This window comes from Amphiprion ocellaris, chromosome 16 (assembly GCF_022539595.1).
Source record: "Amphiprion ocellaris isolate individual 3 ecotype Okinawa chromosome 16, ASM2253959v1, whole genome shotgun sequence".
NCBI classification, from domain to species: domain Eukaryota; kingdom Metazoa; phylum Chordata; class Actinopteri; family Pomacentridae; genus Amphiprion; species Amphiprion ocellaris.
The window spans coordinates 27,733,822-27,748,360 of NC_072781.1; the positions used below are offsets into that span (position 1 = coordinate 27,733,822).

Below are 14,539 nucleotides of genomic sequence, written 5' to 3' on the forward strand. Positions count from 1 at the left end.
ATATTACTATCTCTTATTGAGGTTTTAGGTTTTGCTGAGCTGGCTAACAAAAAGAAAGTCTCTTTAAATATCTAAAAGTCTCCAGATTAATCAGGTTTCATGCTGAAGCAAAGCTGCTGAATATCATCCTGCTGGACGTCTTCAGAAAACCACCAGAAACTACAACAACATCCTCCTGCAACATCTTAACCTGTGAACCCCAGTGTTTTCTTGCTCCTCTCACATTTTTACTCACTGTTGGTTCATTTTTCACTGCAATATAAAGTCCTGCACCTCTATGGAAACAGAACAACCATGGACTAGAAGTAGAGAGAACTCAGAAATGTCTTCTGTGCAGTTCCTTTCTTATACAATTTTTTTTTTTTTTTTTAAAGGACTCGCAGTTACCTGTACAACATGTTTCCAAGTGCCAACAGGTGCTACCAATACAGGACATGAAACTGACTTCTACATGCTTCAGATATTTCTGTTTTGATTCTGCTCTGGGTAAACACATCCTGCAGCTCAGCCTAAAGGTACCTGAATTTTCTGTACTGTGATTGTGATCACAGCTCTGTCATTAATGGCTTCATAGTTGCATCGAGATGTGCAGAATTTTTTGTTTTTTACAGAATCTGGTTGATAAAAAACAGTTTATTTTTGGTTGACATTTTAAAAGAGACAGCGTTGAATAAATATTGTCCTGATTTCCAGCTTAGATTTTGGTTGAGTTATGCGATGGAAACGTCACAGATGAGAAGTTCAAGGACCGTCTGAAAGCTTATTTATTTAAAGTTTAGGTAATTTTGTCAGTATAACAAAATCTCAACGCTTTTCCTAAGCTGGCAGCGGGGTTTTGGGGGTTCAGAGGGTTAAAATAAAAACAAAATAAAACACACATTTCCATTTTAAGACATTTAAATAAATTTTACGGGCACTTGTAGAAAGATTAATATGTATATATTTTGCATGAAACAAGCAGCCGACGGCTTGTTGGAGCTTAAAATCCCAAAATAAAACAGATAAAAGTCCAAATAAAGTTTTAAATTCTGGAGCCAGAATTTAAAACATTTCTTGTCGCCTTGTGTTACTCTCATTTACAGGCTAAATGTTGTTGACACATCTGGAATATTTCACTCTGATCCCCACAAATAACATCGACAGAATCGAGGGTGATTCAGTCCTGCAGAGCTTCATCACCGTACCTCAGAGCTCCGGCCAGACTCAGCAGAAAACACGATGACGAAGGTGTAAGATGAAGATGATGAATGCTCGGCTCCCACAGGAGGAGGAGGTTTCTGATCCGTTCTTCCTCCTTCAGGGATTTTCCTGTGACTACAAACCAAGTCTTAATCACAGCTCAGACGTCATAATCTGAGCTCCCACTGCAGGGAATTTCCACCCTCCTCTTTCCTACCCTCGGTGATTATTCGAGGACAATCCTCACTTTCCAGCTATACTGAACAAACAACAAAGTGCTGCCTCTCTTAAAACAGCAGCCCCTCATTTTTTTTTATCGGACGGAGTTTTACAGAAGCAGGGTTAGCCTAGCTTAGAACAAGCACTGGAAGTAAAGGGAAACCGCAAGCCTCGAAAAACACAACTCCACAGCTCCAACTTCCCAATGTCCCAACTTCAGGACAAAATATCAGCAGAAACCGACATGAAATCTATCACAGTTTGTATGTTTTTTTGTTCTTCACAGCTTGTTTTAGAGTCTCTTTGGTTTTAATAAGAACAAGTGTGACAGTATAATCTATTATTTTTCTACATTTTTGCATCATTTAAAGATTACAGATTTATCTGGTAGCAGCTCCATCTTGTTTTTCTGGTTGCAAAATTATGGATTTACTGATTTCAAGTTCTTAAAGTTATAATTCAATTATATAAAGTTGAAAGAGAGAATTTTTTTCCATGTAATTTAACTAACTGTGAAACTTACAGTCTAAAAGATGACAAGACACAAAAAGTCAGTCTTCCTGCATTTAACAAATGCAGTTAAATCACTTTATCTTTGTTTTATTATCCAAATTCAAAGATAAATTATATTCTAAAACTCAAATATTCTTTGTTGTTATTTATGCCAAAGAGCAAAAGAAACAAATCCTTCTGTATGACTGTTAGCTGGATTTATTTTATCGCTGATAACATCGCGAAACTTGGATTAATCCAGTCATGTTTCAGGGAATTAATCAAAAGTAAGTTAAAATAATAGATATGCAAAAAGACAGAAATAAAAACATGCAAAGAATAGAGCTAAACAAATAACAAAAAAGTTAAATGATGATTATTGGGGAGACAAGTGAGATACAAGTCATGATTTTCGAGGGAATTTTTACATTTCTTTTCCACAGGAAATGAAAATAAAATGAAACTGGTGTTATTTTTTGCGGCAGTCTGTAAGAAACAAACTTGTTCCATTATGTCTGTAGAATAGATCGGTAAATGTCCCTGTAGCACACCACAAAAATTAATTTATAGAGACATGTTGAGACAAATTAAAGTTTTAATCAAAACATTGAAGCTCCTGCGACTTAGATATTGCATTTCCAGCACCATATTGCAAAAACATTTAGCTGCATTGTTCAGCCTGATGTAATATTACAAGATACCTTTATTAAAAAATGACTTTAATGATGAAAATAAGGTTTTCCCTGCATCCATCAGACAAATACAGATGCAACTAATGATTATTGTTGTTGATTAATATTTGTTGATTATTTTCTTAATTAATGGTAAAAGGTTGCGTGCCTGTAGAAAATATGTCTCTAAGTCCCACATGTTACTTTTTCCAAAGATATTCAGTTTACTGTCATACAGTAGTTAAAAAAACTATTTAAAAATTACTATTTAGAGGCAAAAACTGATAAATTGAAGGTCAATTAGTCTGCGATTAATCTAACAGCTGACAACTAATTGATTATTTTGATTAATTGCTGCAGCTCATGAGATATAGTTGAATAATTACCTATTTTCACATTAAGAGGTAGATTTTTTTGACCACAATTCCATTTTGATTTACCTTAAAAAATAAAATTCCCCCCTGAAGTTCAGAGGTTTGTTGTAGCTTCAACTATAATCAGTTTGGTTTAAAAAAAAAAAAAAAACCAGAAAAAAAGAAGAGAATTATAGAGATTATATTTGCCGTAATAACCACTGGATTAATGTTAGGTACGATACAAGGAAAAAATGCACAGAAGTGACACAGATAGAGAATACAATCAGGTAGATTACAACTGTGGCTGATCAATTAAAAACGCACTAAAATAAACTGTTTATTGCGCAAACGCTGCAGAAATTTCCTTGTTGCACAACCTGATTAAACAACAAAACAAACTGCACATTTCCACCATATTGAAACTGTTAAATTAAACCAGTTTGGGTTTTTTTCTGCTTCACCAACACATGACTGATTTATTTATTTACTCTGCTAATGAGCTAATAAGCTAATAAAACACATTTTTACTCACACCTCAGTGGATTTAAGTATTTAATTCGGTGTTTAAAAATGCTAAATGTGATTTAAAGAGCAAAAAGAGCAGCTGAGTAAACATTTAAAGGTGTTTTTGCTCGTTTTTCTGTACCCAAAATAAAGCTGCTAAACTGAATTTAAAACGTCACGTTGGTTCGACGCTGCTTTAAAAATCGGTTAAATGAACGCGTATAACTCATCTGTGAGTTGTTTAATCGATTATTTTCCTCCCTGACAGTCCCACCAGCAGCTACCAGAGTTTAAATAAAGTTCAAATAAAGTTCGTAAAGGTGAGTTTTACCTGCGTTCAGCCTCCAGCCCGACCAACTGCTCGTCCGTTTCCCGAAAAACTCTGAAATGATTCAACAAAGAAAAACAGCGGGGAAGAGGTCGAGCGGTTTTCCTGTCACTGCTCTTCATAATAAAAGCCCGTCGTGCTCATTTCCAGTGACATTTGAACAGTGTAGTGGTTTTGTAGTTTTTTTTGTGTTTAATATTTCAGTCAGGTGATTAAGATGAAACGATGAAAGATGAAACGACGAAGCGATAAAACTCTATTAAAAAAGACACTTAATTAATTATTAAGACTCGGCCATGTTATATATGATTTTTTTATTTATTTAAATGTTATGATTAAGACCCTACACTGCTAAATATAACATACATTTTTTCAACAAATTAAATTATTAGTGAAACCATAACATTAGGTATTATAAACATTTAGCCGACTCATTTAACATTTAATTTGTGTTCCTAAAATTTTAAATATTTCACAATCTCTTTACACGTTATTATTTATGACTTTTTCTATGTTTTAATGAATATTTCTAATCTTTTTTCTTGTTATTTCATACCTATGTGAAAGAGTAAATTTGTGTTTCACCACCCAAATTGTACCAGCATGTGAGAAATAAAAACTCTTGAATCTCATCTGGAACAGAAAAATTTACCAAACAAAACTGTACATATTATTTATCTTTATTTCATCTGACTAATTCAAATATTAAAGTTAAGACCATCCAAAATTATTTAACTAAACCTACTCAACTAATTTTTTTAATAAAGGTGAAAAAGTCGCCTTGTGTTGCTGAAAGCTTTTAATTATTTGGTTTTATTTATTTTATTAGTAATTTATTATTTCTTACTGTTAATTAATTGTGCATGTTTGCATTTTGTCCTATTTTGATTCTGCTTTGTACATTTTTCTATTCACTTACTATGCATTTAATATTATTGCATTTTTTTCCATGTTGTTTTCCATTTGCTGAAGTATACTTTATTTGTTATTATTACTGTTATTCTAAACCTGCTTGTTTTGACATGTCATACACAAATTATATCTATACGATAAAAAAGTAAATATCTATACACATATTGGAGATTAGAAAACTTGGTAAAAATATAGAAGCATCATCTAATAAATCTTTAGAGAGACATTTTTATCCCACTCATATTTCCCTGTTTTTTTTCTATATATTTATATTCAAATTATTTTATTTAAACATTATTTAATTTTTTTGGTCCTAAAATCAGTCCAGCTGCGGCTTCATTAACTAAATACTTTTATTTTGAAGATCATTTCGCCTGACTAAAAGCTGTGCTCGCGCTCTTCTCAGTCTACTTGACACATCTCTGCGCTGTTGTCATGGAGACCGCAGCCTGTCAATCACAGCGGAAAGCCCCGCAGCTGAAGGGGAATTCCGGAGCCACGTGGCAAATGCAGCAAGCTGATTGGTGGAAGAAGAAGCGTAGCTACGTCTGTGTGGAAGTTTTTCTGATTCTAGACAAACTAAACATTTTTAGAGCCTCCGTTTTCCTTTTCTTCATCTGAAGGTTTTCAAAGCAGAGTTTGTGAAATCTTCTGGATTTGGAAGCTTTAAACTGGCAGGTTTCTCATGAAACAATAACAGGCCAGATTTCTGTCATTTTCATGCTTTAAAATGATCCGATCGATGAATCTGCAGATTTGTTTTCATCTAAACCATCATCCAGCACCAAATAAATGTGTTCTGCCCCCTGCTGGTCACTGCTGGTCTCACAGATTCCTTCATGTAATAATATTAAAAATTCATCTCAGACACCAGATTCACTCTGAGCGGCTTTAAGCTCACTGACACATTTATACGAAAGATCTTCATTTATTTTCCCTTTTCATTCAATGGAAGCTTTAAAGCTGCTCTAAGTGGAAATGTGAACATCAGCAGCAGTGAGAATCAATTTATTATCTACTAATATCAGTCCACAATTCTTCTTTTCAGATTACAGGAGACGCTATTTATGCTTTTTGAATTGACAAATATTTGGGCATTTAAAAAATTTGTATGCTTAACATTAAATTCTTTCGGTGTGAGTCCTGACATCCAAATTATTTAGGATTAAAGCTTCTGTTTTGAAAGAAATTCTATAAAAAGATAAAATAAAACAACAAAAAACCCACAAAGCACAAAAAAAATCAGCAAAACTTGAATAAACTCTAAACTTGTATCATAAAAAATATTGTAAAAACTGAGAATGTACTAAAATCTGAAATGAAATAAAAATAGACAATGAATAAAAAAAACAAAATAAAATTAAAAAAAATCTACAAAATAACAAAAATACAGAAAAATAGATTAATACAGATAAAAACAGGGAAAGAATGCAGAAATAAACACAACAAAAATCTGGGGGAATAGTATAAGGGAGAAAACATGAAAACAAAAAAGATATTTTAAAAAAAACAGAAAAAGCACCAAAAAAGAAAAATATAAACACTGAAAAATAGAAAAAAAAAATAATCTGAGAAAAATGGTAAAAGAATTTTTTTAAAACTGTAAAATTAAAAATACATATATAGAAAACAGATGAATACAGATTTTTTAAAAAAGGAGAGAATGTAGAAATAAGAAACACAAAAAATCTGGGGGAATAGTTTAAGGGAGAATACACAAAAAACAAAAAGATATAAAAAAAAGAATAATAATAAAAAGAAACTAAAAAAGCACCAAAAAAGAAAAATATAAACACTGAAAAATGATTTTTAAAAAAACTGTATAAACTAAACTAAACTAAAATAAAATAAAATAAAATCAAAAACCCATGAAAATCTGAAAAAAAATTAAAAGAATACATTTTTCAAAAAAAAGTTAAATTAGAAATACATATATAGAAAAACTGATGAATGCAGATAAAAACAGGGAGAAAATGTAAAAATATCAAATACAATTAAAGCTGCAAGCAGCGTTGGACGGGTCCTCGCATCCATGCTCGTCGTCGAATCCACGCACGTCCACCAGGTGGCGCTGCGACCGAGAGTGTATATTGGCCTATGGATGTGATCACGTCCGCACTCTGATGACACATATAACATTTCAGGCAGATCGGACCATGTCCAGGCTAGTTATAGAGCTTTTCCTTCTATCCACCAGGTGGCGCTATGACTGTGGCTGTATTTCAGCATGTGAATGTCATCAGGGCTGGACTCTGATCATACATGTAAAGTTTGAGGCAGATTAGAGTATGTTTAGGGCAGTTACACAGCAGTTGATGTGTCATGTCGAAGCATCAAAGTTTGGGAGCCTGCCATGGCCACGCCCTCAGACTTAAGGTGAGCATTTTGATAACTTTTGATCACCCATGCCTGGAGTACATCCTGGCTGAATTTCATATCTGTCGGTGTTACCCTGTTTGAGTTGATAGCTTTTCAAAATGTCTAAAAATGACCCAAAATTGAAGGTTGGTGTTAAATTCTAGAAAGAAGAAGAAGATTAAAGAAAGAAAATACATAAAAAAGAAGCAATTAAATAAATGGGAAAAAGTTAAGACAATTAAACTTTTATAAAGTATGGGGGGAAAAAAGATGTAAGAAATTAAAGAATTGTATTTAATAAATAAACAGGAAATTTGTAAATAAGTGTTGTAGTCTTTTGCAGTTAATTGATGGATAGGCGTAGTGAGAGACAGCCAGACAATGGGGTAAAAATAAGAATGAGAACAACTAATATAGCACAGGGTTGCAAGCAGGAATCGAACCAGGGCCTCAGCGTTGAGGACCAACTACATGCGTCAGTGGCTTAACCCGCAGAGCTATATGATCACACATGTTGGCTGTCAGCAAAGGTGTATCAATCCAATAGAAAGTCTAGGGGTAGGGTTCGGGTTACAGAGGAAGGTCCTGACAGTAGCAATGTACCAAAAACATGGATATAAAATTATACATTTTTTCATAATTTAATATTAAGTCACACTAGCCAAAAAATTCTTAGAATAAAGTTGGGGTTTTTCCTTCAGCGTTGTGGTTGCACTGTACCTTTAGGTTATTGTACCTTTAGGTTATCTAGATCTACAACGGCTGAAGGAAAAACCACGGATTAATTTCTCAGAATATTCGGCTGCTTAGTATTAACATTAAAAATATTTATGTGTAATATTAATTACCCTATTTTTTTCATTACAACTGTAAGGACCTTCCTCTCCAACCCTAACCCTACCCCTAGACTTTCTATTGGATTAATACACGTTTTCAAGACCAGAACATGGGTGGTCATGTAGCTCTACGGGTTACGCCTGTGATGTTCAGGACTCATTCTTGTATTTTACACTCTCTGATGTTTTCTTTTCTTCATGTCTAGTGTGTGAATCATTTCTGGTTTGTCTCTTCAGTGTCTCATGTGGCCCTGCAGCTTCTCCTCCTCCACCTCCTCCTGAAGCCTTCATCTTCTTCATCATCAGCTGCTCAGTGACTCTGTTGGACGTCTCACCGTGTGGCAGCAGCTCAGGTCAGTGGTGAAGATCCTCTTTATCAGCTCCACACCCACAGACGTAGTGAACGCAGCGTCTGTTGTTGTGCTAATAAGAAGCTGCATCTGAGCAGCAGCAGCTCTGTTCACTCCAGCCTCAGTCACACATGGAGTCAGAGCAACACTCTGTCAGAGCTGATTCCTCAATGTTAGATCTGATTAATCTCTCTCTAGTAACAGGTTATGTACCACAGGCTTTTAAGGTTGCTGTAATCAAACCTTTACTTAAAAAGCCCACTCTAGATCCAGATGTTTTAGCCAACTATAGACCAGTTTCCAACCTCCCATTTCTCTCCAAAATTCTGGAAAGAACAGTTGCAAATCAATTATGTGAACATTTACAAAGGAATAGCTTGTTTGAAGAGTTTCAGTCAGGCTTCAGAGTGCATCATAGCACAGAAACAGCTCTGGTGAAAGTTACTAATGACCTTCTCATAGCTTCAGATAATGGACTGGTCTCTATACTTATTTTATTGGACCTTAGTGCAGCATTCGATACAATCGACCACAAACTTTTATTACAGCGACTAGAACATTCTATTGGCATTAAAGGGACAGCACTGGACTGGTTTAAATCCTACTTATCAGACAGGTTCCAGTTTGTGCATGTCAACAATGACTCTTCTGAGCATACTAGGGTTAATCATGGAGTTCCTCAGGGTTCTGTCTTAGGACCAATACTGTTCACATTATACATGCTTCCCTTAGGCAACATTATTAGGAAGCACTGTATTAATTTCCATTGTTATGCTGACGACACTCAATTGTATTTATCTATGAAGCCAAATGAAACTAATCAGCTAGCTAGACTGCAAGATTGTCTTAAGGACATAAAGACCTGGATGACCTATAATTTCTTACTACTAAATTCAGACAAGACTGAAGTCATTGTATTTGGCCCCAAACATCTTAGAGAATTGCTTTCAAAGCATATAGTTACTCTGGATGGCATTACATTGGCCTCCAGTACTACTGTGAGGAACCTCGGTGTTATCTTTGACCAGGACATGTCCTTTAACTCGCACATAAAACAAATCTGTAGGACTTCCTTTTTCCACCTGAGAAATATTGTGAAAATCAGGAACATCCTGTCTCAGAGTGATGCAGAAAAACTAGTCCATGCATTTGTTACTTCTAGGCTTGACTACTGTAATTCCTTATTATCAGGTTGTCCCAATAGCTCTCTGAAATATCTACAGCTGATCCAAAATGCTGCAGCCAGAGTACTGACGGGAGTTAGCAAGAGAGATCATATTTCTCCTATATTGGATTCTCTTCATTGGCTTCCTGTTAAATCTAGAATAGAATTCAAAATCCTTCTTCTGACATATAAAGCTCTTAACAACCAATCTCCATCATATCTTAAAGACCTGATAGTACCATATTATCCTAGCAGAACTCTTCGCTCTCAGACTGCAGGCTTACTTGTTGTTCCTAGAATCTCTAAAAGTAGAATGGGAGGCAGAGCCTTCAGTTATCAGGCGCCTCTCCTGTGGAACCAGCTCCCAGTTTGGGTTCGGGAGGCGGACACCCTCTCTATTTTTAAGACCAGGCTTAAAACCTTCCTTTTCGACAAAGCTTATAGTTAGGGCTGACTGGGGGACCCTGACGGGGTGAGCTGGTGTTTTCATTTGCACAACTGACTTCCCCTCTTGACGTCCCTTAGTTCTGCCCCTAGTTATGCTGCTATAGGCCTAGACTGCTGGGGAACCTCTCTTGATGCACTGAGCCCTTCTCTAACTACCTATGTATTTACTACATATACCATTATTGCATTACATTCACTCTGTTTCTTTCTGTCCTTTCTCCGAGTGTCCCTGGTCCCAGAGCTGGATGCTGGATGCTTCAGATGTGTGGCTGTGTTTTATGGTCCTTGTGTCCCACCCCCCCACCTCTCTATCTCTACCCCTCTATCTGTATCCCTCTATCTCTACCTCTACCCCTCTATCTCTACCTTTCTACCTCTTCTGTCCCTCTCAACCCGCCCGGCCAGCAGGCAGATGGGTCCCCCACATTAGAGCCGGGTTCTGCTCGAGGTTTTTTTCCCTGTTAAAAGGGTGTTTTCCTTGCCACTGTCGCCTTTTGGCTTGCTCTGGGGGTCAGGCATATGGGTTCTGTAAAGCGTCTCGAGACAATTTGACTGTAATTGGCGCTATATAAATAAAATTGAATTGAAAATTGAATTGAACTGAGAGCTCTCAGCAGTTTTCTACCCATTTAAGAACAGGACAAACCGAACAAGTTGTTGTATCGATTTGTCCACGATTTCCTCTCATGTGTCCATTTTAAGGAGTTTGCAGTCAACCAAGGCCGACTCAGAATCACTCCCACCGGGAAGATCTGTGAAGGAAGGTCCACCCGGCTGGTCCAGAAGCTCCGGTCCAGCAGAGCAGCGTCAGGATGGAGACGTAACCGGGTGAGTTAACTAGAGAGGCGACACATTCACATAGAAAATCCAACAATTCCTTCTGTTTTTACAGTTTGTGACTCTGGTAAATGGTGTCATTTTTCAAAGCTGGTGGGTTTTGGGCTTCACAGATTGAACCTAAATGCTTTTCTTAAACAAACTGCTGAGCTGCTGCACAGTGAAATGTTTGAGTGGAGCTCAGGATGAAAGCATCAGAGCTGTTTTACATGTTTTTATGTTCAGCTAATATCATTTCCTCTGGACAATGTTTGTGGTGTTAGAAGTGGACGTTTGTAGGGAGTTTTCAGTTGTAATACTTAAATGCATAAATATTTGCAGTGGTGGTTTCACTGCAAGCATCTACTGATGTCACCAGTGAAGTAAATAAAAACAGCATTTGTTGAACTTTACGCCTCTCAGTGTCTGCAGTTAGTTTAGCTGAATCAATGCAAAGATATTTCTATTTTTCTACATGACAGGAATGTCAGTGAAATCCAAATGCTAAGAATAAACAAGTGATCTGCCTGGTCACAGATCCCACTTTAATCCAAAATAAAGACTTTGCAAGGAAATGAACTTGAAATATGAGCCACCAGTAAAAGTTGTGATCAGACAGAAGGGCCTGTATTTTATCTTTGGAGAAGTTTAACATGTAAGTTTGTGCAGCTGATCAGTGGTGAGGCCTGTGGATGACTGGAGATGTGTGTGGACACTTAGACGAAGCAGCAAATGTGTTGAAAATGAGTTGTCTTCTCAGAGTCTTGAAGATGTTTTGTCAGAGCTAAGAAAGAAGTAAGAGATCCTGCAGGTGATTGTTGAGTGGTGTTGAGGAATTTGAATGTAGAGGAATAGCAAAGAGATTTTGAAGATATTTAAGCCATAACTTTTTATTTGTTTGCTGTTCTCTCCCATTTGTAGTGAAGAGAAGTGATTTGACATGAAGAATGTGATTTGTGTGGCTTTGAAATTGTGTTAAAATGTAAAAATGAGTGATGAGGAGAAGAGTGTGACTTTTTAGTATTGTGTTTTTTAGCGTGTTCTTTAAAAGTTGTAGGTAGATTATCTTCTTTTTTTGATTTTGTGGATTGTTTTTTTTTCTTTCAGTGTTGATGTCACCGCCTTGACGAATAGAAGAAAAGGGCAAAATTTGCCAAAAATCTGCCTTCGTGCCTTCGTGCCTTCGTGCCTTCGTGCCTTCGTGCCTTCGTGCCTTCGTGCCTTCGTGCCTTCGTGCCTTCGTGCCTTCGTGCCTTCGTGCCTTCGTGCCTTCGTGCCTTCGTGCCTTCGTGCCTTCGTGCCTTCGTGCCTTCGTGCCTTCGTGCCTTCGTGCCTTCGTGCCTTCGTGCCTTCGTGCCTTCGTGCCTTCGTGCCTTCGTGCCTTCGTGCCTTCGTGCCTTCGTGCCTTCGTGCCTTCGTGCCTTCGTGCCTTCGTGCCTTCGTGCCTTCGTGCCTTCGTGCCTTCGTGCCTTCGTGCCTTCGTGCCTTCGTGCCTTCGTGCCTTCGTGCCTTCGTGCCTTCGTGCCTTCGTGCCTTCGTGCCTTCGTGCCTTCGTGCCTTCGTGCCTTCGTGCCTTCGTGCCTTCGTGCCTTCGTGCCTTCGTGCCTTCGTGCCTTCGTGCCTTCGTGCCTTCGTGCCTTCGTGCCTTCGTGCCTTCGTGCCTTCGTGCCTTCGTGCCTTCGTGCCTTCGTGCCTTCGTGCCTTCGTGCCTTCGTGCCTTCGTGCCTTCGTGCCTTCGTGCCTTGCTTATGGGTAAATCTCCTGGTTTTCCTTTTTCCCAGATCCATCTTTGAAGTCCAGTCCACTCCAGTCCAGTGACACTCCACACCACAGCGGGGATTCGAACCGTGACCGTCCACATGACAGACACACACCCTCTGTGTGAGCTATCTGTCACACAAGGTCCTTGGTGGAGTTTGTTGTAATCATGGTTGCAAGAGGTTGTCATGCAGCCAAAGTGTAAAAAGAGCCTTGAGCTGGATTCCAACTAGGGACCTTCTGGATGAAAGGCAGATAACTTACCACTGCACTATCCTTCCTACTGGGTGTAGCTGTTAGTTTTCGTAAATGATGGTACACAAAAGTATTAAGGAAGTGAAGATAATAAAGGTACTAAGGTACCGGGGAGGCAAAAAACTTACCTCTACACCACCTGTCCTACAAGATGTTGCTCTAACTTTGCTTAAATGATGCTATCAATTATTACTGGCGCAACCAAACGACAAATAAAAGGTGTGAGTGGAGATCTGAATCATGTGAGGTTTGTTTCTGAGACTGAATACACCTGATCTCATCTGATCTGCAAAGCTAAGCAGGGTTGGGCCTGGTTAGTATTTGGATGGGAGACTACCTGGGAATACCAGGTGCTGTAAGCTTTTTACTTCTCCTCACAACCTGAACAACACACTGCTAGCGACAGCTATCAACTAAAACCTCTTGGTTTCTTTATTATACACTCTATGAGGTGGATAAGCTGCAGCTCATGCTGATTTATTGCTGCTTCTGGTTGGAGCCAAAGAACAAAGGCTTCACCTGTTGGAGCAGCTGATGTCCTGCAGCCTCTTCACCACAGAAAGCCTCTGACAGCTTCAATTCTTTACACTCCGACTGCAAGACACCAATCACATAGGAACATTTACATGTATGGAACAAAGAGCTGAGCTGACACTCAACATATGTTTGAGCATTTATTGATAAAGACATTCAGACATGTCTAGAGATAGAACACCAACGCACGGTGTAAGAAAGGTCAGAACAGACTTCACTTGCTCAGGAAACTGAGGTCCTTCGGGGTGCAGGGAGCAATTCTGAGGACCTTTTATGGTTGTGTGGTGGTATCAGCCATCCTGTATGGACTGGTCTGCTGGAGCAGCAGCATCACGGCTGCAGACAGGAAGAGACTAAAGAAACTGGTTAAGAAAGCAAGCTCTGTCCTGGGCTGGTGGTAGACAGGAGGATGATGACAAAGCTGTTGTCTATCATGGAGGACATCTCCCACCCCCTGCAGGAAACAGGACCATCACCGGCAGCTCCTTCAGGGACAGACTGCTTCACCCACGATGTTTGAAGGAGGTCCTTCCTTCCTGCAGCAGTCAGACTGTGTTCAATCAAGCCTGCTCCCAGTAGTTCAGATCACCCATGAAGTAACTGCAATAAAATGTAAATAAGTCAATATGTGCAATTTCACGGGGTTTTTTTTTTTTTACAAGCATTTCTATTTCTTCTCTAAGGAGAAAGCATCTATTTATATCTGTGCACTGAGTGCTGCTTTTTTTTTTTTTTTTTTAACTTTTTTTCCTATCTGCTACTGCCACACTGAAAATTTCCCCACTGCAGGATCTACCTATCCATCCATCTATCTATGGTCCATCTACCTCCCTACCTATCTATCCATCCATCCATCCATCCATCCATCCATTCATCCATCCATCCATCTATCCATCCATCCATCCATCCATCCATCTCTCTCACAGATGTGGGGGTTGATTCACCTGTTCTCAATCACCTTAATCCACGAAGGCCCGGTTCTTCATTCTTCCGCTCTCTGCCAGACCACAGACTTTGAAACCAGAACCTTTCTCCTACAATTAGTCTGGTTTCCCCTTTTTGTTTTCACCTTGGTTTAGTTATCCTTTCTGTGTTGGTTTTAGTTTCATTCGTTAAATAAACTCCTTGTAATCTTTGACCTGTGTCTGCAGATGTCCTGTTACCCTATGTGAGTTTATAGCTTTTGAAAATGTACAAAAATGACCCAAAATCGTCAAAACGTATGACATATAATTCAAAATGGCCGACTTCCTGTTGGGTTTTGGGCATGGCTGTCAATTACATTTTGGTGTGTCTTGACGAGTTACATATGCCTATCAAGTTTCATAATTCTAGGTGACACGTACTGGCCGTAGTAAA

At 38.3% G+C, this 14,539-nt stretch overlaps 1 long non-coding RNA gene across 1 annotated transcript; it reads left to right on the plus strand.

Moving 5' to 3' along the window:
* Window positions 1-7,975: 7,975 nt before the first annotated feature.
* Window positions 7,976-14,318, plus strand: LOC129350819 (uncharacterized). Its single transcript, XR_008604339.1, has 3 exons — window positions 7,976-8,208; window positions 10,520-10,645; window positions 12,415-14,318. It is a non-coding gene; the product is annotated as an uncharacterized LOC129350819 (long non-coding RNA).
* The last annotated feature ends 221 nt before the right edge of the window (window positions 14,319-14,539 follow it).